We start from the raw sequence: 22,095 nt of genomic DNA on the forward strand, positions 1-22,095 counted from the left end.
TCGTGCTTTTATGTGGATAATGAGTGTGAGGAGGAGGGTTAGATAGTGTGCTAGGACTCCATCTATCACCACTTCGGGCAAAGCTTGGCAGCTTGGCACAAACACATTCTTGAGCCGAGTGAAATTGATCTTATATTCTGGCTTGAGGGTTCAAAACCATTGATGAGATTTTCCCTCTAGGGTCAGTGAGAAGGCATGAATCATGGTTACATCACTTATTGTGGCTTGCAAGTTTTGCATATGGAGTCAAAGATCTACACATGTTGGATCAAGTCCTCATCCCTTGAAAATTTTTGTGAGAGCTTTGAAAGAATGTGTGAATTCATTTGGGATGGTCTAGATTCTAGAGCACTGCCTAGTTCCTTGACCATTCCTCAGCCCATTTTTGCAGCCATATTCAACATATTTGTCCTTGTGGCCGCATTAAGATCTACATTTAGATCTGCCCTTGGTCTTTGATGCACTACTCCCCCCTACCTAGACCTCGTCCTCTTTCGACATTGGTTCATCCAGGCATTTTTGGTCTATGGGTAGGTCCGCCGGCCACCTCATTCTGGCTTGGTTCATTATTAGAAACCTTTGTCTATCTTTGTAGAATCAAGAGCTCCATGTCCTGTAAAGAACGTGGGATCATTAATCATTTGCTCTATGTCATTCTTGGTGTACAGGCGGTCCTCTACTCCCACAATTTTCCTTGGTAGGTTATCTCCTTCATTATGGGTATCAAAACCTTTCTTCACTCTTGGCTCTACATTAATGGGCTCTAAATTTGGGATATCTCCCTCAGTCCTACCCATGACTATTTCTCGTTCCTTACCATGTGATTGAAATTTTCTTTTGTTCAGCCCTAGCCTTTCGAGTATCGAGCTCTTGTTTCCTTAAGCTAAATTCTCGCACTTGTTATTGTACTTCAATCCTTTTCAAATCTAATTCCACTTCCTGTGAAGTTGGGAAGAATACTTGACCTATCCTGGCTACGCTTTCTAAGTCTCTTCTCATTTTGGGGGTGCCAGTGTTAGACATCCTAGAACTGGAAGGTTGGGTTGGTAATTCTTGCCTTGGACCTAGTCCAATGTTGGTTGACGGGCCTGTGCCCACCACAGATTGCGCTTCCTGATCATTGCTAGTTTGGAGACCAAAAAATCCCCGAGCTATATCAATGATACCACTAGATCTTGTAGGGGAGGGTGGTTTCTCCTCTTCTCCAAACCGAGAGAATCGTAGTCCTCCTTCCATGGATTCTTCACTACTTGTATCGACGGTGGTTAGATTCCTTAAGACACTCAATTGAGTGCTCGTTGAGTGGCATGAACCAACACTCTTTTGATAGGAAGATCTTGGGTGGTTCAATTCACTATCGTTGGGAGTGAGGTCATCTCTAATAAGTTTTACAGACCTCAAGTGCATATGAATTTGATTTGATAAGCTAATTTGCTACCCCAAATGAATTTTGGTAAGATAACGTCGATCTTATTTTTCTTCGTTTTTTGTGGCCGTGAGACTACCGATAACAGTTCATATCGTGAGATCTAAATCATTCACGTCATGAAATGGTAAGTAGTTCATATTGAAAGATCCCTGCCCCCTCCATGCAACAAATTCGGGGGTGCTAGCAGTGGAAGTAGCACTTCTTGCATAGGGCAGGGCCTCCCACTCGGGGCCTCGTCCACCACGGATATCCGGACAAAAGACTAATCCCTCGGTTCTTCCAAAGTTGAACTTGAAAAAACTTCCCTCGCCCAGAATGAAAAGATGCAAGGGGGAAAAGAGCTTGAGCTCTTGCAAGCACACACACACTCACAAAACCCTAATAGAGAACACACAAGGTGAGAGGCTGAAAATCTTCTTCTTCTTCACTCAACACTCAACACACCATATACAAGATAAGAGTACACATAATATGAAAGGTACTCAACCAATACATATACGGGTTCTCTATAGTGTGAACCCAACTAAAATGAGCTGGCGCTATAACTATGCCAGTCTCTAGAATGGCTGTCACACAGCCTGTCATCCCACTGGTTGCATATCACCCATGATCTCACCAACCATGCCAGTGGTGTAAGTGTGGGGCCTATCCCCCAGGCGGGTCATCAGTGTCCACCGCCTCACTAGACGAGCTCGATATCTCAACACTCCCCCTCGAGCTCAACTCCATCGCATGTACACCACTCATTATTTCTGCTTGAGGATGCATAGTTGTTTTGCTGCACTTTCCCATTTTGCATGTCAACCTGTTTCTTATAACATTCTGCCTGCACATGTCCAGGCTTACCACAATAATAGCATTCACGTGCATCATTATATTGCCTTTGCCAATTTCCACGGCCTCTTTGATCCCCCTGCCTCCGAATTTGCCTCTTCCACCTGCGTGTTGTTGTTGTTGTTGATTCTGGGACTGTTGTTGTTGCTGCTGCTGGCCATAATTCTGATTACTTGTTCGGCCACCTCCTTGACCGCGTCCCACGGCCTCCTCTACCTCGTCCTCTTCCTGAACTCGTGTAGAAGGCCTGTTGCTCTGAACTGTTTTTGCTTTGTGAAGACTGTTGGTCTTCACCCAAGCTCTTCTCTTCGATAATCAGCATAGACACCAAATCTGTAAAGTTGGGAATGTTTTCCCGAGTCTGAATAGACATCTTGAACGCCTTGTATTGTGGCCCGAGACCACGTAGACAGACCTCCACCTTATCATCATCATCTACTGACACACCAATAGATGCAAGGGATTCCACAATTCCCTTTATCTTCAACGCATAGTCATTCACAGACATGCTCTTTTTCTCCACAGTATGAAGTTCATTCTTCAATTGTATCTTGCGTGCCTTGGTATTTGTTTCATAAAGCTTTACCAAGGTGTCCCACTCCTCCTTGGGGGACTTGGCATCCTGAATGTGCCCAATCATGGTGTCCTGTATACTAATGGAGAGACAATACATAACCTTCCTGGCTCCTTGGTTCCAGTCTTTAAACTCTTTCACCCAGCAGTCGGATTTATATCCAGTATCTCTGGTGCCTCTTCATGCTCACCTTCTATGTAGTCCCAATAGCCTTTTCCCATCAGGAAATTCGTCAACCTGAACCTCCAAGCATGGAAATTATTCTTATCAAGCTTCTCAGCCACAATCTGGGTTATCCCATCATTTGACATCTTGCCAAACACACAATTTTACCAGAAATAGCACTCTGGTTTTTCTGTACAAACTGCTGTATTTTCTGCAGCGGTATTGTAGTACTCTCAAATGTCACAACCAGTGACTTCAATGTGCATACATACACCCAATGGCAACTATAGACCTCTTTGCAGCACCCACAGTGTCTGCACAGTCAATCTGTCTTCCTGCAATTCTTAAAACAGAGTTCTGCAGAGAATCGATGACTTACTCGCAGTGCTCGAAATCGCCTGCTTTCTGAAAAACGGAGGTCCAGACGCGCCTGAAAAACGGAGGTCCAAACAGTATAGTTGCCCTATAGCTTCACTCCCGCGAAGAAAGCTCCTCAATCAGAGATCGTTGCCGGTGCCTCCCGTAGACCTCCCGACAAGGGTGTAGTCACCAACACAAATAGAGAAGAGTAGTTGCAGCTCTTACCCTCGTACCGCTTCCTGTGGTTCTCTTGCTTGCAGCTCAGCCCTTAGCACGAACCAGGCTCTGATACCATGAAAAGATGCAGGGGGGAAGAGAGCTTGAGCTCTTGCAAGCACACACACACACTCACAAAACCCTAATAGAGAACACACAAGGTCAGAGGCTGAAATCTTCTTCTTCTTCACTCAACACTCAACACACCATATACAAGAATAAGAGTACACACAATATGGAAGGTACTCAACCAGATACATACACAGGTTCTCTATAGTGTGAACCCGACTAAATGAGCTGGCGCTATAACTATGCCAGTCTCTAGAATGGCTGTCACACAGCCTGTCATCCCACTGGCCGCATATCTCCCATGATCTCACCAACCATGCCAGTGGTGTAAGTGTGGGGCCTATCCCCCAGGTGGGTCATCAGTGTCCACCGCCTCACTAGACGAGCTCGATATCTCAACACAACTCACGTGTAGTAGGGTTATAACACCAGTATCCCTTTTGCTCAAGGGAATATCCAATAAACACACATTTTTCAGCTTTCGGATCCAGCTTAGTTCTCAGCTCATCTTGTACATGCACATATGCAATGCATCCAAAAACTTTCAGATGAGACAAATCTGGTTTTCTACCCCAGTAAACCTCTCCTCTGGAGTTACATCATGGAGTTACATCATGTATGGCTGCAGTTGGAGTCCTGTTCATGATGTATATTGCTGTAGAAACAACCTCAGCCTAATAGCTATGCGGCATATTCTTCTCTTCCATCAATGCTCACGTAATCTCAGCAATGTGCCTGTTTTTCTGCTCAGCAACTCCATTTTGCTGCGGAGTGTATCTGCATGTAAACTGTCTCCGAATACCATTCTTCTTCAAAAATTCAGAGAACACATTGGAGAAGTACTCTCCCCCTCCATTTGACCTTAGGCACTTTACATATTTCCCTGTTTGCTTTTCAACCAAAACTCTGAAATTCTGAAAGTGACTGAACACCTCACTCTTCTCCTTCATGAAATATACCCACACTTTCCTTGTGTGGTCATTGAATGTCACATAATACCTACAGCCTCCCATAGACATGGTCTTCATAGGGTCCCATACATCTGAATGCACAACATCTAGTGCATTTCTGCTCACATATCTATTACGTGGAAATACATGCTTTGTTTGCTTTCCAAATTGGCATGCTTCACATATTCTCTACATACCTTCCACTTTAAACTTTGGCAGCCCTGTCACAATTCCTTTAGTCTGCATAGACTTCATTCTCTGCACATTCACATGTCCAATTCTTTTATGCCAAATGTCTGTGTCTGCAACAATTCCTGAACCATTTGCAAACATCGCAGCAGCACTCATTTCAGGCATGTCTACATTCAACGTAAACATTCTGCCCACTCTGTTGCCTTTTGCAACCAACCTACACTTGTCTTTAAAGTCTTCAACCTAACAACCATCAGGGTTAAACCGAACCTGCAAACCCTGCTCAATCATCTGGCCAACTGAAACCAGATTCTTTGTTATGTTCGGAACGTGAAGTACATCTGCAAGGTACTTCACTTTGCCATCCTGTATAGACAATGGCACATCTCCAACATGGGCAATCGGATGAGCAGTGTCATCCCTTGTTTCCACAAAACCTGGTCTTTCAAGGTTTTTCATCTCCTTGAACCACTCCCCATGACTTGTCATGTGGTTCGAAGCACCTAAATCCACATACCATACATCATCTTTTTGTGCTGCTTCAACATTTTCAGACATGGCATTCACGACATGCTGCATAACAAACAACCTTTCATTATCCTCATTATTTATGCTTGAGGATGCATAGTTGTTCTGCTGCAATTTCCCATTTTGCATGTCAGCCTGCTTCTTATAACACTCTGCCTGCACATGTCCAGGCCTACCACAATAAAAGCATTCACGTGCATCATTATTATGCCTTTGCCAATTTCCACGTCCTCTTTGACTCCCTGTGCCTCTAAATTCGCCTCTTCCACCTGCGTGTTGTTGTTGTTGTTGTGAATTCTGGGACTGTTGTTGTTGTTGCTGCTGACCATAATTCTGATTACCTGTTCGGCCACCTCCTTGACTGTGTCCACGGCCTCCTCTACCTCGTCCTCTTCCTGAACTTGTGTAGTTGCTCTGAACTGTTTTTGTTTTGTGAAGACTGTTGGTCTTCACCCAAGCTCTTCTCTTCTATAATTAGCATAGACACCAAATCTGTAAAGTTGGGAATGTTTTCCCGAGTCTGAATAGACGTCTTGAACGCCTTGTGTTGTGGCCCGAGACCACGTAGACAGACTTCCACCTTATCATCATCATCTACTGACACACTAATAGATGCAAGGGATTCCACAATACCCTTTATCTTCAATGCATAGTCATTCACAGACATGCTCTTTTTCTCCACAGTATGTTCATTCTTCAAGTGTATCTTACGTGCCTTGGTATTTGTTTCATAGAGTTTTACCAAGGTGTCCCACGCCTCCTTGGGGAACTTGGCATCCTGAATGTGCCCAATCATGGTGTCCTGTATACTAATGGAGAGCCAATACATAACTTTCCTGGCTCCTTGGTTCCAGTCTTTAAACTCTTTCACATCTACAGCAGTCGGCCGGTATCTCCGGTGCCTCTTCATGCTCACCTTCTATGTAGTCCCAATAGCCCCAGGAAATTCGTCAACCTAAACCTCCAAGCATGGAAGTTATTCTTATCAAGCTTCTCAGCCACAATCTGGGTTATCCCATCATTTGACATCTTGCCAAACACATAATTTTACCAGAAACAGCACTCTGGTTTGTCCTGCACAAACTGCTGTGTCTTCTGCAGCAGCAGCGGTACTGTAGTACTCTCAAATGTCACAACCAGTGACTTCAATATGCATACATACACCCAATGGCAACTGTTGACCTCTTTGCAGCACACACTGTGTCTGCACAGCCAATCTGTCTTCCTGCAGTTCTTAAAACAGAGTTCTGCAGAGAATCGATGACTACCCGCAGTGCTCGAAATCGCCTGCTTTCTGAAAAACGGAGGTCTAGACGCGCCCGAAACGCGTTTTCGGCCCAGAAAATGTTGTCCGCGATAGCTTTACTCCCGCGAAGAAAGCTCCTCAATCAAAGATCGTTTGCCGGTGCCTCCCGTAGAGCTCCCGACAAGGGTGTAGTCACCAACACAAATAGGGAAGAGTAGTTGAAGCTCTTACCCTCGTACCGCTTCCTGTGGTTCTCTTGCTTGCAGCTCAGTATGAGCTGGCACTATAACTATGCCAGTCTCTAGAATGGCTGTTACACAGCCTGTCATCCCACTGGTTGCATATCACCCATGATCTCACCAACCATTCCAGTGGTGTAAGTGTGGGGCCTATCCCCCAGGCGGGTCATCAGTGTCCACCGCCTCACTAGACGAGCTCGATATCTCAACACAGAAAGCACGGGCGATTCCTCCAGGATATTTTTATTCTAATGTAGTCAAGAGCCTTAACTAACCAAACTATTCCGACCGAAACCATAAGTCACACGGTTAGAATCCCACTGGTTGCATATCACCCATGATCTCACCAACCATGCCAGTGGTGTAAGTGTGGGGCCTATCCCCCAGGCGGGTCATCAGTGTCCACCGCCTCACTAGACGAGCTCGATATCTCAACACAGAAAGCACGGGCGATTCCTCCAGGATATTTTTATTCTAATGTAGTCAAGAGCCTTAACTAACCAAACTATTCCGACCGAAACCGTAAGTCACACGGTTAGATCAGGGAAGAGACCTTTTAATGAAACCATAGAATCACTAATCATAATCCTCCAAAATATCTGGTTGAATTCTAATTTCCAATCATTCCTCCATCGGTGTACCTATGGCATCATTGGAAACTAGAACGCTTACCACCTATCCACTCAGGGGCCTTTTCAATAGTTCCTAGCTCATAGTACCCGGAAATATATTCGCTTATAAAAATCTAGATGGACTCTCCGTTGAAGATCAGCAGATCAACCAACAGATCCATATAAAAGAGCAATGGACTCATCCATTGAGGACTAGCAAGGTCAATCAACCAGATCCATGCCCGAATTCAGAAAACAACTCTTACTCCTTGTTCCGTTGTCTTCCACGACGCACGTGTGGGTATCTTCGGCGACCCCCGAGCACTCTATGGTCAACACCCTCTAGGATCCTTTGCAGGTCACCTAGTGCTTCACTCATAGGCCGCTTCCTTGGTCCCTCATCCACCGTACCGGAAGCTCACCATTTAAATCGAACCGAGTTAAGACCTCGGCCACGACCTTGCTACGTAAGATGTCCTCCATTGACTCTCCGTCAGCTGTTGCAATTTTATCACTTAGGTCTCCACGACCTCATTCACAAGATGGTCAAAATGCTTCCCCAACATTCTTGATATTAAATAGTCATTTAAAAACAGGTCATAAATAGTCATTTAAAAACAGGTCATAAATACAGATCCTATAATGAACTCTCGTCTTTCCACATTGTCATTTAAAAACAGGTCATAAATATAGATCCTATAACGAACTCTCGTCTTTCCACATTGTTCCACATCAATCCACATTATTCAATCCACGTCCAATCATATGTATTCCCATCGTCTTTCATCCATTTTCATCTCACATCATTTTCCATCACATCATTTTCATCATCTTTCATCCATTTTCATCCAATCACATCGTTTTCCATCACATCACATCTATCCACATTTATTCTCATCACATCTCATTCATTCGCATCTACCCATATCCACATCTCATCATATCACATTCATTCACATCTCATCCATTCATATCTACCCCGATCCACATCCCATCACATCACATCCATTCCACATCACATCTCATCCATTCATATCTATCCCGATTCACATCACATCACATCTCATCCATTCACATCTATCCCGAATCACATCACATCTCATCCATTCACATCTATCCCGAATTACATCACATCTCATTCATTCACATCTATCTCGAATCACATCTCATTCATTCACATCTATCTCGAATCACATTCACATCCATTTCACATCACATCTCATTCATTCACATCTATCCCGAATCACATCACATCCTTTTCACATCATATCTCATTCATTCACAACATCTATCCTGATTCACATCACATCACATCTCAGTCATTCACATCATATCCATCACATTCATTCTCTTTTCCATCCCATCACATACATCCTATCCACATTACATTACGTCCACATTTATCCACATCCATTCATTCATTCACATACACGTCTATTCACATCTATCTATTCATTCACATTCACATCTATCACTTCACATCTCGCCACATTTACATCCATTCTCCTCACATCCATTCATTCACATCTATCCCAACTCACATCACATCCCATTTATTCACATCACGTCTCATTCACATCCATCACATTCATTCACATCACATCTATCACATCACATCCATCCATTCACATCCATCACATCACACCCATCCATTTTCACATCCATCACATCACTCCATCCATTCACATCCATCACATCACATCCATTCATTCACATCTATCCATATCCATCACATTCATACTCATCACATTCACATCCATCCATTCACATCCATCACATCACATCCATTCATTCACATCCATCACATCACTCCATCCATTTACATCCATCACATCACATCCATTCATTCACATCTATCCATATCCAACACATTCATACTCATCACATTCACATCCATTCATTCACATCCATTCATTCACATCCATCACATCACATGCACATCCATCACATCACATCCATTCATTCACATCCATCACATCACATCCATTATATCCATCCACATCCCTTTACATCACATCACATCCACATCCCTTTACATCACATCACATCTCATCCATATCCGCATCCACATCCATTTACATTACATCACATCCTTTCTCATAACCTCACATTTCATTCTCATCTCATCATTTACATCCACATTCATTTACATCACATTCTTTCACATACACATCCACATCTATTTACTTCACATCTCATCCTATCGCATCTCATTTACATCTTATCACATCCATTCACATCCTATCGCATCCCATTTATATCTTATCAAATCCATTTACATCTTATCACATCCTATCGCATCCCATTTACACCTTATCACATCCCGTTTACATCTTCTCACATCCCATTCACATTTAGTAGGTTTTTCTACTTTGATACCGATTACATCTTCTCACATCCCATTCACATTTAGTAGGTTTTTCTACTTTGATACCGATAATGGGACTTTTTCTAAAATTTCTGCCAATTGCTTAGCCTAGATAAAGGTCTTTTTCCTCGACGGCTATTTCCATATTCTTTCTCAATTTTCCAAGTGAATTATATTCAATATTCTTCTTTTGAATAAAAGAATTCATGGAAATTACAAAAATCAAATTTTACCCATATTTTCCAACAATACTCAAAATTTCACTTTTGATAAATACTCAAATATGCTAAAAATTTCTCTTTTTCCATTTACTTTCTTGGATCTCAAATATCATGGGAATTCCTCTTTTTGCATTTAAATGATTACGTTCAAACCTCTTTTATCATAAAATAAATTTATCTAAAATTTCTCTTTTCTTTAATAAAAATATCCATTATTCAATTATGCCAAGAATTCCACTTTTCCCATTTAAATGATTGAATTCCAAATGTCATGGAAATTCCTCTTTTATCATTTAAATTTCCTCATGCATAAAATAAATTTATCTAAAATTTCTCTTTAAATTTAAATAAAATAACCATTAATTCCAATATGTCAAGAATTCTAGGAATAAATGATGGCTCACTTATGAGCACTTATCTCTCCCGCTCTTGTGTACCTAACCTGCCCCTATTGCTAGCACACAAAACAAAAAGAGAAAACACAAGACAAAAAATAAGTTAAAGCCTACTAAATACAACATAACTTGAAATGACATAACAATGATGCAAAAACAAAGGTAAAGAAGTCTAAGCTAAGAGTAAGCTAAGACTATGCTAATGGCAATCAAAAGACTAAACTAAGGCTAAGACTAAAGCCAAGCTAAAGCTAAGAGTAAGCTAAGACTATGCTAATGGCAATCAAAAGACTAAACTAAGGCTAAGACTAAAGCCAAGCTAAAGCTAGTCTAAAGGAAAACTAAAGCTAAGGCTAAAGCTAGACGGCGGGTTGAAGCCCTTCCAAAAATATGGAATAAGGAAGTACATGGTTAGGTTGTAACTAGCATTGTAGCATAGTTAGCCTCCTTTTCGTTGCATATTGGTTGTCCTGCTTGGTGCTCCTTCTCGTTCACTATACTTGACATATCGACTTGCCAATTTGAGAAAGAGGCTTCATGTGGGCCCACTAACTTGCTACATGGGTTGAATTGTGCTAGTTGTGTTGTATGGGTGAACGGGGTTACACCCTCAGCTATGCAACGTTTATTCTCATCTAGCATATTGACTGTGTAGCTTTGCTTGACCCTAGAACTCCAACTAAGAAACTCTTCTAAGACCTATAGTGTTTATGGTCATAACTTATGAAAATGCTAGCTTCATAGTCATTTACTACCTTAACACAAGAAATATTTTCCCTTTGTTGAGGTGAGGAAACGTGCATTCCAATCGCGCTCGCCATGGCCATAGGATCCTATTGTGGCTTGTTTTATAATCACAACAATTTTACAACAGGCTGAAATTTTGAAACAATGACAACCACAAGGATGCACACAACGTTGACTCTTCCAAACTTGAAGTTTTTATAATCACAACATGTTGAAATTTCGAAACAACGACAAGCACGAGGATGCACACAACGTTGACTCTTTTGCCATCACAACTCAGCATCTTCTCATCGATCAAACCCAAGCTTGGGATTTATTGGATCTGTCAAACCTTAATTATTGGGGTGCTTATAAGCAACCCTTTATAATTACAGAAGAGGAAATCTGATGCTATGAGGAGTCTCCACGATGGGAGAGAGAACCTTCTATGGGTTGGCCTCCACTATGGGAAGGAATTCCACTATAATAAACCCGCCAGCGGACAAGTGTTGATATTGTATAAATAAAAAGGAATGCCATTTCTATTTTGAAATTTGGACCTTACAAAAATACACACCAAGTAATTATTTAATTACAGGGGTCGCCGACAGGGAGGGGGCGTTTAAAACTCTGGCCTTGAATGAACAAGGGCGAACAACCTGTGGAAGATCATCGTCTCCAGCATATGCGGCTGTTTGATGCGGCGCCCATTCATGCTGTGTGAGGTTAATCTTTGTGAGGTTATCCTTAATCTTGTGGGTTCAATCGCCCTTTGTCCGCCGTTCTTGTGGGTTTTGAAGCCATGGCGACCCTTCTCCCAGAAAACAACGAAGCTGATAAAATCAACCCTAGACTCATAGATTTTTATTTAAATTCTGAGCCTTCGAGAGCAACAGTCACCAGAGATCAGGAGAGCTTTGCGAAGTTCCTGGACTCATCATTGGGTATAAGACTTGACTTGGAGTCTGTGGACTGCAGCGATCCAAGATCTTGTCTGGAACGCTTAGCAAACTGCCAAACCTATGGCGATGTTCTGGGCCTTTTCCCTGCTGTCAAGCGAAAGGATAAGGATGCTTTGCTTCAGCAGAAGATCTGGGATCAGGACATGGAGGCTGCAAAGCGTGCCTGGGATACTCAGTACGTCGCTCCAGAGAAGGCACTTACCCATGTGGCTCAGCAGTTGCAGGATAATGCCAGTTCATGGAACCGCAATGAGAGGTATGCGCCGCTGGTTGCTTTGGTTCAAAGCAGCGGATGGGGCAAGTCAAGATTGATTTGCGAGCTGTGGCGGAAGGAGTTCTATGTTTTTTACATATCATGCATGGGAAAGGAGCAGACTGGGTTCCCGAGACGCACTGAGCAGCTAGCAGACATTATGCAGAACCCACAATCCAGTGAGAAAACCTTTGTGGCACTTGTTGCTAGCATCATGGCAGTCTTCAATCAGCATACTGACATGACATGTGAAGCATGGATACACGCACAGGAGAAAGGACAGTCCCTCCAAACTGAAATATTCAATCAGTTCCAGCAAATTCTCAGATCTTTAGAATTTCCAGAATGGGATGAAGAAAAGTATGAGCAGTTCTTCAAGGAAGACATAAAGAAGCTGGAGAATAAGAGGCTTCTTTTGTGTGTAGACGAAGCAGGAGAGCTAGGTGACAATTTTACGAAGTTCAGGACGTCATTACGAAGTATCCCGAGAGGCAGCAGCTTTTTCAGTCTAGTGCTGGGCACTGATAGAAAAGTGGCAGACCTAGCAGCAGCAGCAGAGGAAGATGCAAGTGCACGTGTGAGATTGGCTCACCCTTTCACTGTCTACCATCCCATTTATTTGATTGGAAAGAGTGATATTCTTGCCCAGGCTAGCAGCAGTGACGATGATGTAAGCACAGATCCTACACATGTGATACGATATGGGAGGCCACTCTGGGCAGCATACTATGATTCAGTCAACACAACTGACAGGCTGGGCGCAACCATTCTGTTGGCAAAGATGAAGTTGCTTGGGAAGAACATTGATACCACAAAGCCAGGCTGGGTGACTCGGGACATAGCAATAGCTGTTTTTGCCTGTATTGTGGGATTAGATGTGGTTGCGTGGGGGACTCTTCCACAGCAACTTGTGGCAAAGCACATGAGAACTATCGTGAAGATAACAGAGGACAGGCGAAGAGTCTACACGGCAGCGGCTGTGGAGCCGGCTCTTGCTGCTGGTGCTGCTAAGTTGCTGCTGCCGAGAATGATAAATTTCTGGGTTATTTTCTAGACAAGCTGACGGAGGTTTGCCTAGATGGCTTGGTGCATGAAGGTATTAGGGGGGAGATGGTGGCCAGGATTATTATAATGCTAGCTATGCATGAGTGCACAAAGAGTAAAGACTACATCCAACCTGTGACGATGGCCACCTTCTTGAATGCCATGTTTGGGAGCGGTGTTGTGGAGGAGTCGAAGGCTAATCTTGTGAACACGGAAACAACTCTTTTCTTCAACTCTTTCACCTCAACGTCTGTGGAATTTTCTCAGCAACTATTGGAGAGGGCCTTTGTTAGGTGTACTGCACTAGTTGTGAGGAGGAATGAGCGCGTTCTTGACTTTGCCCTTCCTGGTCGTTTTGGCCCCTCGCCAGTTGGCCCTCGTGAGCCTCCTGTACTGCCAAGAGCTGCGAAGGTCATTCAGTGTCAAAACCAGGCAGTTTTTCATGGGACTACTTCCATTATAGGACAGATCAAAAACCAGAGGAATGAGCGGTCCTTCTACCGAGAAATAGAACATCTTCAGGGTGATACAAGGGCAGATTCCTGTGCAGAATTTTTTTCCCAAATTGGCCACAGAGGGAACCCTGATGTTAAAGTCAATCATAACACTGTAGTGGCCTATGGCCTTTCTTCCTTCAAGCACCTTCAGTCGAAGAAAATGCGAGATGCAAATGTTCTTCCTAAGTTGTTGCAGCTCTCTAGGACTTGTGAGGACATATTTAAGGATGCTGGTTGTGATGAACAGGATTTGTTACTTGACATGATCCCTATGGGATACAATGTCAAGCCATTCATAGAGGACGAGATGGGAGAGCATGAAGAGGAGGGCGAGATGGGAAAGGATTGTCACGTGCATCCCGCACTTGGATGCCACGTAGACATTTCTGTACAGAAGGTGCAGGACCTGGGATGGTGAACTGGTCCCATGTGAGCCCAGTCCGGGACGAGTCAGCCCAGGGATCCATCTCAGTCGTCCGAGGTCAGGTGTGCATTGTCCTGCACATGAGTCCAAGGTCAGGTGTGCATTGTCCTGCACATGAAGCAGTGCCAGTCCGCGCTGTGAGTCTCCCTCTGGAATGATGTCAGATGTGCTGTGTATCTGGTTTGCAACTGGATGCCAGACATCTGTAGGCATGTAGGTTTGCATGTAGAGATGGGGCCAGCCCATAGGGCTACCCCAAGTGAGAAGATCTTGCATTTGCACTGTTAGTGTGGGCATGGGGGAGGTATAGAACCACCCCCAAGGGGCCAGGAGGGCCCACATTGTGCCCACCAGCCATGGCTTGGGCTGGAAGGGCTGTCGGCCAGCCCTAGGGCTGTTGGACAGGCAGCCGACAGGGTTAGAAACCCTACCCAGCCAGTCGGCCAGGTGTGGGGGGCAGTCCCACACCCATGCGCATGGTGCCCAGCAGTCAGGAGGCTGGCCCAGAATATATGCGCAGGCTGGACAGCAGTAAATCAAGTGTGAAAACACTTTATTAATTAGACACAGTCGTGGGGCTTCATGAAACAGGCCGACTGGAGACAAGGGGGAGTATAAATACCCCAGCCCATAATCCATGTTTTCATCTCATAATTCACCAAGAGCATCAAGCATTCAAGGGCCAGGACAGCCAAGAGTTTGCTAAAGCAAAGGGGTGAAGGACTGAAGGTCAAGGGCAGGTTTTCCAGCCAAGAAAAGGTCAAGTACTTTGTATTTGTTTTCAGATTTACATCATTCTAATAAAGCAAATACACCATCCGTGGTGGGGGCCCTACAGAGGGTATTTGGGACCCAATACTGTGTCCTCTCCATCTCCCCTTTCTCTCTCTATTTTCTGCACATCTCCTTTCAGTTTGTGCGTTAATTCCGTCGCGAAAAGAGTGCTGATTTCTGAGTTTTGAAGTACCGATCCTTCTCCGAAGCTTCCGCATATTACAGTGGTATCAGAGCTCACTTCAAGGACAAAGATTCAGCAAAGAAAACCAGAAATTTTTTTCGCTCGTGTGGTTGGTTTTTAGACGCCGGTGGACTACCCCTTTCGGAGTGACTCCTGTCCCTCGAAGGACGGTTGGTTTTTAGCCTCCGGAAGCCTCCGGAAGTCTCCCACACAGATAGTGGATGGTCAGATTGCGTTCTGGAAAAGAACTGCATTTTCCCGCTATGGCGAACTTCGGCGACGAGAGAGAACCAGAACCATGGGACCAGAGTGCACCAGGCAGCCTAGCTAGGGCACCCGGCTTGAGTGTACAAGACATGTTCTAGCAGATGATGCGAGCAATCGCAGACCAGACAAGGGGGGCAGTCCCACACCCATGCGCATGGTGCCCAGCAGTCAGGAGGCTGGCCCAGAATATATGCGTAGGCTGGACAGCAGTAAATCAAGTGTGAAAACACTTTATTAATTAGACACAGTCGTGGGGCTTCATGAAACAGGCCGACTGGAGACAAGGGGGAGTATAAATACCCCAGCCCATAATCCATGTTTTCATCTCATAATTCACCAAGAGCATCAAGCATTCAAGGGCCAGGACAGCCAAGAGTTTGCTAAAGCAAAGGGGTGAAGGACTGAAGGTCAAGGGCAGGTTTTCCAGCCAAGAAAAGGTCAAGTACTTTGTATTTGTTTTCAGATTTACATCATTCTAATAAAGCAAATACACCATCCGTTGGTGGGGGCCCTACAGAGGGTATTTGGGACCCAATACTCTGTCCTCTCCATCTCCCCTTTCTCTCTCTATTTTCTGCACATCTCCTTTCAGTTTGTGCGTTAATTCCGTTGCGAAAAGAGTGCTGATTTCTGAGTTTTGAAGTACCGATCCTTCTCCGAAGCTTCCGCATATTACAGTGGTATCAGAGCTCACTTCAAGGACAAAGATTCAGCAAAGAAAACCAGAAATTTTTTTCGCTCGTGTGGTTGGTTTTTAGACGCCGGTGGACTACCCCTTTCGGAGTGACTCCTGTCCCTCGAAGGACGGTTGGTTTTTAGCCTCCGGAAGCCTCCGGAAGTCTCCCACACAGATAGTGGATGGTCAGATTGCGTTCTGGAAAGGAACTGCATTTTCCCGCTATGGCGAACTTCGGCGACGAGAGAGAACCTGAACCATGGGACCAGAGTGCACCAGGCAGCCTAGCTAGGGCACCCGGCTTGAGTGTACAAGACATGTTCTAGCAGATGATGAAGCAATCGCAGACCAGACAAGGGGGGCAGTCCCACACCCATGCGCATGGTGCCCAGCAGTCAGGAGGCTGGCCCAGAATATATGCGCAGGCTGGACAGCAGTAAATCAAGTGTGAAAACACTTTATTAATTAGACACAGTCGTGGGGCTTCATGAAACAGGCCGACTGGAGACAAGGGGGAGTATAAATACCCTAGTCCATAATCCATGTTTTCATCTCATAATTCACCAAGAGCATCAAGCATTCAAGGGCCAGGACAGCCAAGAGTTTGCTAAAGCAAAGGGGTGAAGGACTGAAGGTCAAGGGCAGGTTTTCCAGCCAAGAAAAGGTCAAGTACTTTGTATTTGTTTTCAGATTTACATCATTCTAATAAAGCAAATACACCATCCGTGGTGGGGGCCCTACAGAGGGTATTTGGGACCCAATACTCTGTCCTCTCCATCTCCCCTTTCTCTCTCTATTTTCTGCACATCTCCTTTCAGTTTGTGCGTTAATTTCGTTGCGAAAAGAGTGCTGATTTCTGAGTTTTGAAGTACCGATCCTTCTCCGAAGCTTCCGCATATTACAAGGATGATGACAAGGGAGAGGATCAAGAGGGTGATGACAAGGCAAAGGATGAAGACAAGGGAGGTGTGATATGGATGACATGGAAGGAAACAGGAAGGAGGACACAAAAGAGGAGGCATGCGTGAAATTAACTAGCATTATTGTATGACTTTGCTCCCTTTGGGTATGAGTTTATAGAGGCAAGAAAGCATAGGTACTTACCCTCTCTACTTCTTACATGCTTTTCCTCGCTGCACGCAAAAGAGCTTGTTTGATTAGTTGTTTTATGAAGTTTAGATTCAGAAGAGAAGCATAGATCTTGTTTGCTGTTTGTACTTACGGAACTTAGCTTTATTCCTGAGCATTTCAAGGTGTTTGAAACTTTTTGAAAGCTTGTCATGTTAGGTGATGGTCTCTTGCAGGAATTTAAGATGGTTGTTTTTTTGTTTTTTGTTTGCTCTGGCTCAGCTACTTGTCTTAGTATAGTAGAATGGTCTCTTGCAGGAATTTAAGATGGTTGTTTTTTAGTTTTTTGTTTGCTCGTATAGTAGAACGATCTGCATGTTTGTGCATGAATTTTGCACATGATTGTACAACATGTGCGTGCGTGCACACACAGATGCACATGTTGTGTGTGCATACACACATACTCTTATTCCTGGTGTTGCAAGATCTAAGCATTGCCTGAACAGAAGGGGGATCCGTGCGCGTCAATGTTGCCCTTGTTGTTTAAGTTGGCTTGGCTCGGTGCTGCGCTCGTTAACTGCATTTAAATATTGGCCACCAATTTTTTTTGATTGGAGGCCTTGATGATGACTAATTGGAGACGGGCGGTCAGAATTGATGCCATGTCGATCTTCTCCGAGAGCATTGCCTAAAAGGCTCCTTTACTCTGTGACTGTTCTAATTACATATATTTTACTCTCTTGTATTTATGAATTGAGTTGTTATTGTAAGTTTGTTGTGATTGGATGCATATGTTCTTTTTCTCCACACTTTGAATGGGGGCCTTCTAAAAATTGATTCCTCTACATAGCCTCTTGTTTGATACATGCACATGCTTTTGGGTACTCTTTAGGCTGAGGCATTATGTTGATGGTTGGATATCAGTAGTCTTCTATTTGACGGTGTCGCAGCACACATGTCTAAAGTCTGTTTTTGCGTGTGGTACTTCAATCAGATGTGTATTATCTCATACTTTCATGCCTGTATAAACTATGGTTTCATATTGGACCTGAAGTATTGTGTTATAGTGTATGATGTCTAAATGGCAGTCTCTCAATTCTCATTGTAACTTTACAAACCTGAGTTTTAATGACAGTGTGTAGGAGTAATCGTTTTTTATCATTTTCGTTTTTCAAATTTCAATGTCATACTTTTACTAATCTTCAGTTAGACTTTGCAATGTAGGTGTAAATGTTTAATCCCCTTTGGCAAAGACTTACGTTTTTTTTTCCTGGGTCTAGAGTCATACTTCAAAACTTCATACTTGCATGGGTTGCTAAGTCAGCGAACAAGCTCAAGGTTTTCAAGAATTGTGTTATGTAAGCTTGAGCACAAAGAGTACTCTTGATCATATTGAGTTTCTATTCGGAGATTGTGTAATCTAGATTAGTGGGGAGAGAGACTTGTAAACAATTGTACACATGGTTGTTTGGAATCAACTCTCTCTATATGCAGTTTACATTTTGATATTTGTTGCTTTTATTTTTGTTAATGTTGTGCTATGAGATGGCATATATTTGGCTTTTGAAAATGTCTCTTCAATATTGCTAGAGAGTGTGCACATCATTGCTTGAAAGAAATGTTGATGTGAACGGAGGAAAGCAATTAATTGTTCACGGGTCCTAGGGTCATAGTATATCTCATGTTTATGTTGTAAACTTCTAGCAAATGTATTAATTGAAGCAATGATAGAAATGCAAAGAATATTACACCTTCAATTTAGATGGTAAACAAGCATGAAGCATGTGTTCTTTACTTATCTTTGAGTGCCATCAAGTTGGAGTAGGGGAGAGAATGAGCAGTTGTACTACCAAGGTGGATCTATGGCTCTTGTGTTTTTATCTTGGGTCCTAATATGTCGCGTGTGTGTGTGTGTATGGAGAGAGAGAGAGAGAGGGAGTTGTATTAACGTCTTCAAAAGGCCAAAATGACCTATGAGACCAAAAGGTTACATCATATCCATGAGGTACCTCGTCTTGGGTACAAAAGAGTAATAAAGAAAGATAACAAAAATCTAGAACTATAAAATCTTATCTAGGTACATGAGTAGAGAGCTCTCATATCACCCTAATACATCCCTCATGGGTTGGTGTGACACGGTGCTCAAGGTGGTAAAACTGAGCCAGCGCGAGAAGGTTCTACAATGTTGGGAGATGATGGCCCGGATCCTGCTATGGTGGCGTGGTCGTGGGCGAGGGCCATGGGGTTTGGGGCGTCGAGCTCTGCATAACTTAGTGGCTCTATCAAGTGTCACATCTCTTTGTCAGAATGCACAACGAATATATGAAACAAGTGTTGTAGAGAACAAAATGCAGAAGTGTAGAGAGAGAGAAGTTGTATAAACTCTGCTATATACACAAGATCCGATACAAAATAGGAGGTGCGGGCAAGGGTGGTATTTATACCACCCCCTAGATGCTGGTGGGCAAAGTCAAAATAGCCAACAACTTGCTCTTGATGTCCACAACTGTAAAATCTCCAGTCGACCAGGACAGACATTAGTCACCTAGCACAAATTTTAAATCTATGGTTTTCTTAATTTTTATGCTTTGCAAATGTTTGAATTAAATTTAAATGCTATGACTTTGATGAAAAGGCCACCCCTTCTCTTCTTTACATTCCAACCATTCTTAATCTTAGAAAGATTAATTAAGAGATTAATTAAACTCTTCTTATTGTTTACTCTCTTGAATTAAGAAAATTGTGTAGATTAGAGTCCTATGAATCAAATTTGGGTTAAATTATGTTAAATTAGAATGATAAAAATGAGAAATGGTCAGTCATACAAAGGAGGTTATGGCAAAATTTTCCAGAATTTTGTGCAAATGGAAGTTTGTTTTATGTTATTCCAAAAGAGTAATTTCCACCATTTCTGCATCTAAAAGAAATATTCTAATTACTCCATGTACATATTCACCTATGAATATGCATGGATATCACTGATATTAATTATTAAATTTGATTTTTATGCATAGAAAGATGCATAAAGGAATATCTTCTATTATAAAAGTGTTATTCTCACTAAATTTATTTTTTATGCATAGAATGATGCATAAAGAAAAATTTTTAATTATAAAAGTGTTATTCTCATTAAATTTAATTTTTATGCATAGAAAGCTGTATAAAGGAATTTTTCTAATTATAAAAGTGTTATTCTCATTAAAATTGATTTTTATGCATAGAAAGATGCATAAAGGATTTTTTTTGTTATTCTCATTAAATTTGATTTTTATGCATATAGAAAGACACATAAAGAAATTTTTTATTATTATAAAAGTGTTATTCTCATTAAATTTGATTTTTATGCATAGAAAGATGTATAAAGAAATTTTTTTATTATAAAAGTGTTATTCTCATTAAATTTGATTTTTATGCATAGAAAGATGTATAAAGGAATGTTTTTATTATAAAAGCGTTATTCTTATAAAAATGGATTTTTATGCATAAATAGATGCATAAAGAAATTCTTTTTATTTTAAAAGTGTTATTCCTATTAAATTTGATTTTATGCATAAATAGATGCATAAAAGGATTTTTTTTAATAAAAGTGTTATTTCCATTGAAGTTGATTTTTATGCATAAATTGATGCATAAAGAATTTTTATATCAAAATTAGAATTCTTTTAAATTCTATGTTTAAATTTTATGAGTATTTGATAAATGAATAATTAAATACTCTAAGAGAGAAATTTCTATCATTTTATATTCACATGGATTGTAAGAAGAAAATTCAAGAAATCTATCGAGATCAAAATATTCAGATAAATGATTAATTTATTCCTCATTAGAATTCATAACTAATTTAGAAATCAACTAAGTGTATATTCAAAGAAAGAAATTCGGTAAATTAGTAACTGAATTATCAAACCTTCTTGAGAAAGATAGTTCAGGAAAAATCTTATCAGTCGTCGTCTCGAACCGTGAATCAGTCTATAACCAAGATCAAACTCTTTTATCAGTTTCAAGGAAAGAAGGTGTGACCAGTTTAGAAAAATACTCTCAAAACTCTCACCAAATCTGAAACTAAGTTTGAGACCCTTCGAAATGATGTGGATCAAGGTTATAGAATTCGAGGAATTCTGGTGTGAAATTCAGAATTGCGATCAAGAAGTTTTGGGGATACTGATTCAAGAAATACTCATTATATTCAAAAAAAAAAAATCAAACTGCAAACTTGCATAGAAACCCTGTTTTCTTAAAGGACTGTCTTACGCCAGAATGGTGGAGAAAGCATTTGGTATATGTTTTTCTAAGGGAAGTTCAGTTGCAACAGATGGCGGGAAGTGTTTAAAGGGCTGCTTACACAGCAAAGCCTGCCCAGGTCTTGACCAGCCTCAGGATGGTTGAAAAATGGTGTGCTTCCGATACGATGGACGAGGGCCGAGGAAGTGGTCCGTGAGTGAAGTGCTAGGACACCTAAGGAAAAAAGCGTTGATTTCCTCAGATGATTAGATCAATGGCTGTGCCTGATTTCGGTTAGGAAAAAGCGTTGATTTCTTCAAATTAAGTTAGTGATAGTTTTCCTTCTATCTGGTTTATTCAGGTGAAGGATAGTTTAGTCTCTTGACCCTGTTAGAAAATTTGTTTTTAAGAAAATCTTCTATCTAGTGTTTTCAGGTGAAGGATAGTTTAGTCTCTTGACCCCGTTATAAAATTCGTTGAGAAAATAAAAAAGGTGGAATCGTTCCCATTTTTAGGGCAAGGGAAATTTTCTCGGTTTTGGTTTCGGAATGACCACCAGATCAGTCTAGTGTCTAGACATTTGAGGGTGAGGCCCTGAGTGG

At 42.1% G+C, this 22,095-nt stretch overlaps 1 pseudogene across 1 annotated transcript; it reads left to right on the forward strand.

The window, feature by feature from the left end:
• The first annotated feature begins 11,782 nt into the window (after positions 1–11,782).
• On the forward strand, positions 11,783–17,567 carry LOC147625384 (uncharacterized; annotated as a pseudogene). Its single transcript, XR_015268845.1, has 2 exons — positions 11,783–14,293; positions 17,555–17,567. The product of XR_015268845.1 is annotated as an uncharacterized LOC147625384 (transcript).
• The last annotated feature ends 4,528 nt before the right edge of the window (positions 17,568–22,095 follow it).

This window comes from Cibotium barometz, chromosome 24, assembly GCF_041138505.1.
Source record: "Cibotium barometz isolate CiBa-2024 chromosome 24, ASM4113850v1, whole genome shotgun sequence".
NCBI classification, from domain to species: domain Eukaryota; kingdom Viridiplantae; phylum Streptophyta; class Polypodiopsida; order Cyatheales; family Cibotiaceae; genus Cibotium; species Cibotium barometz.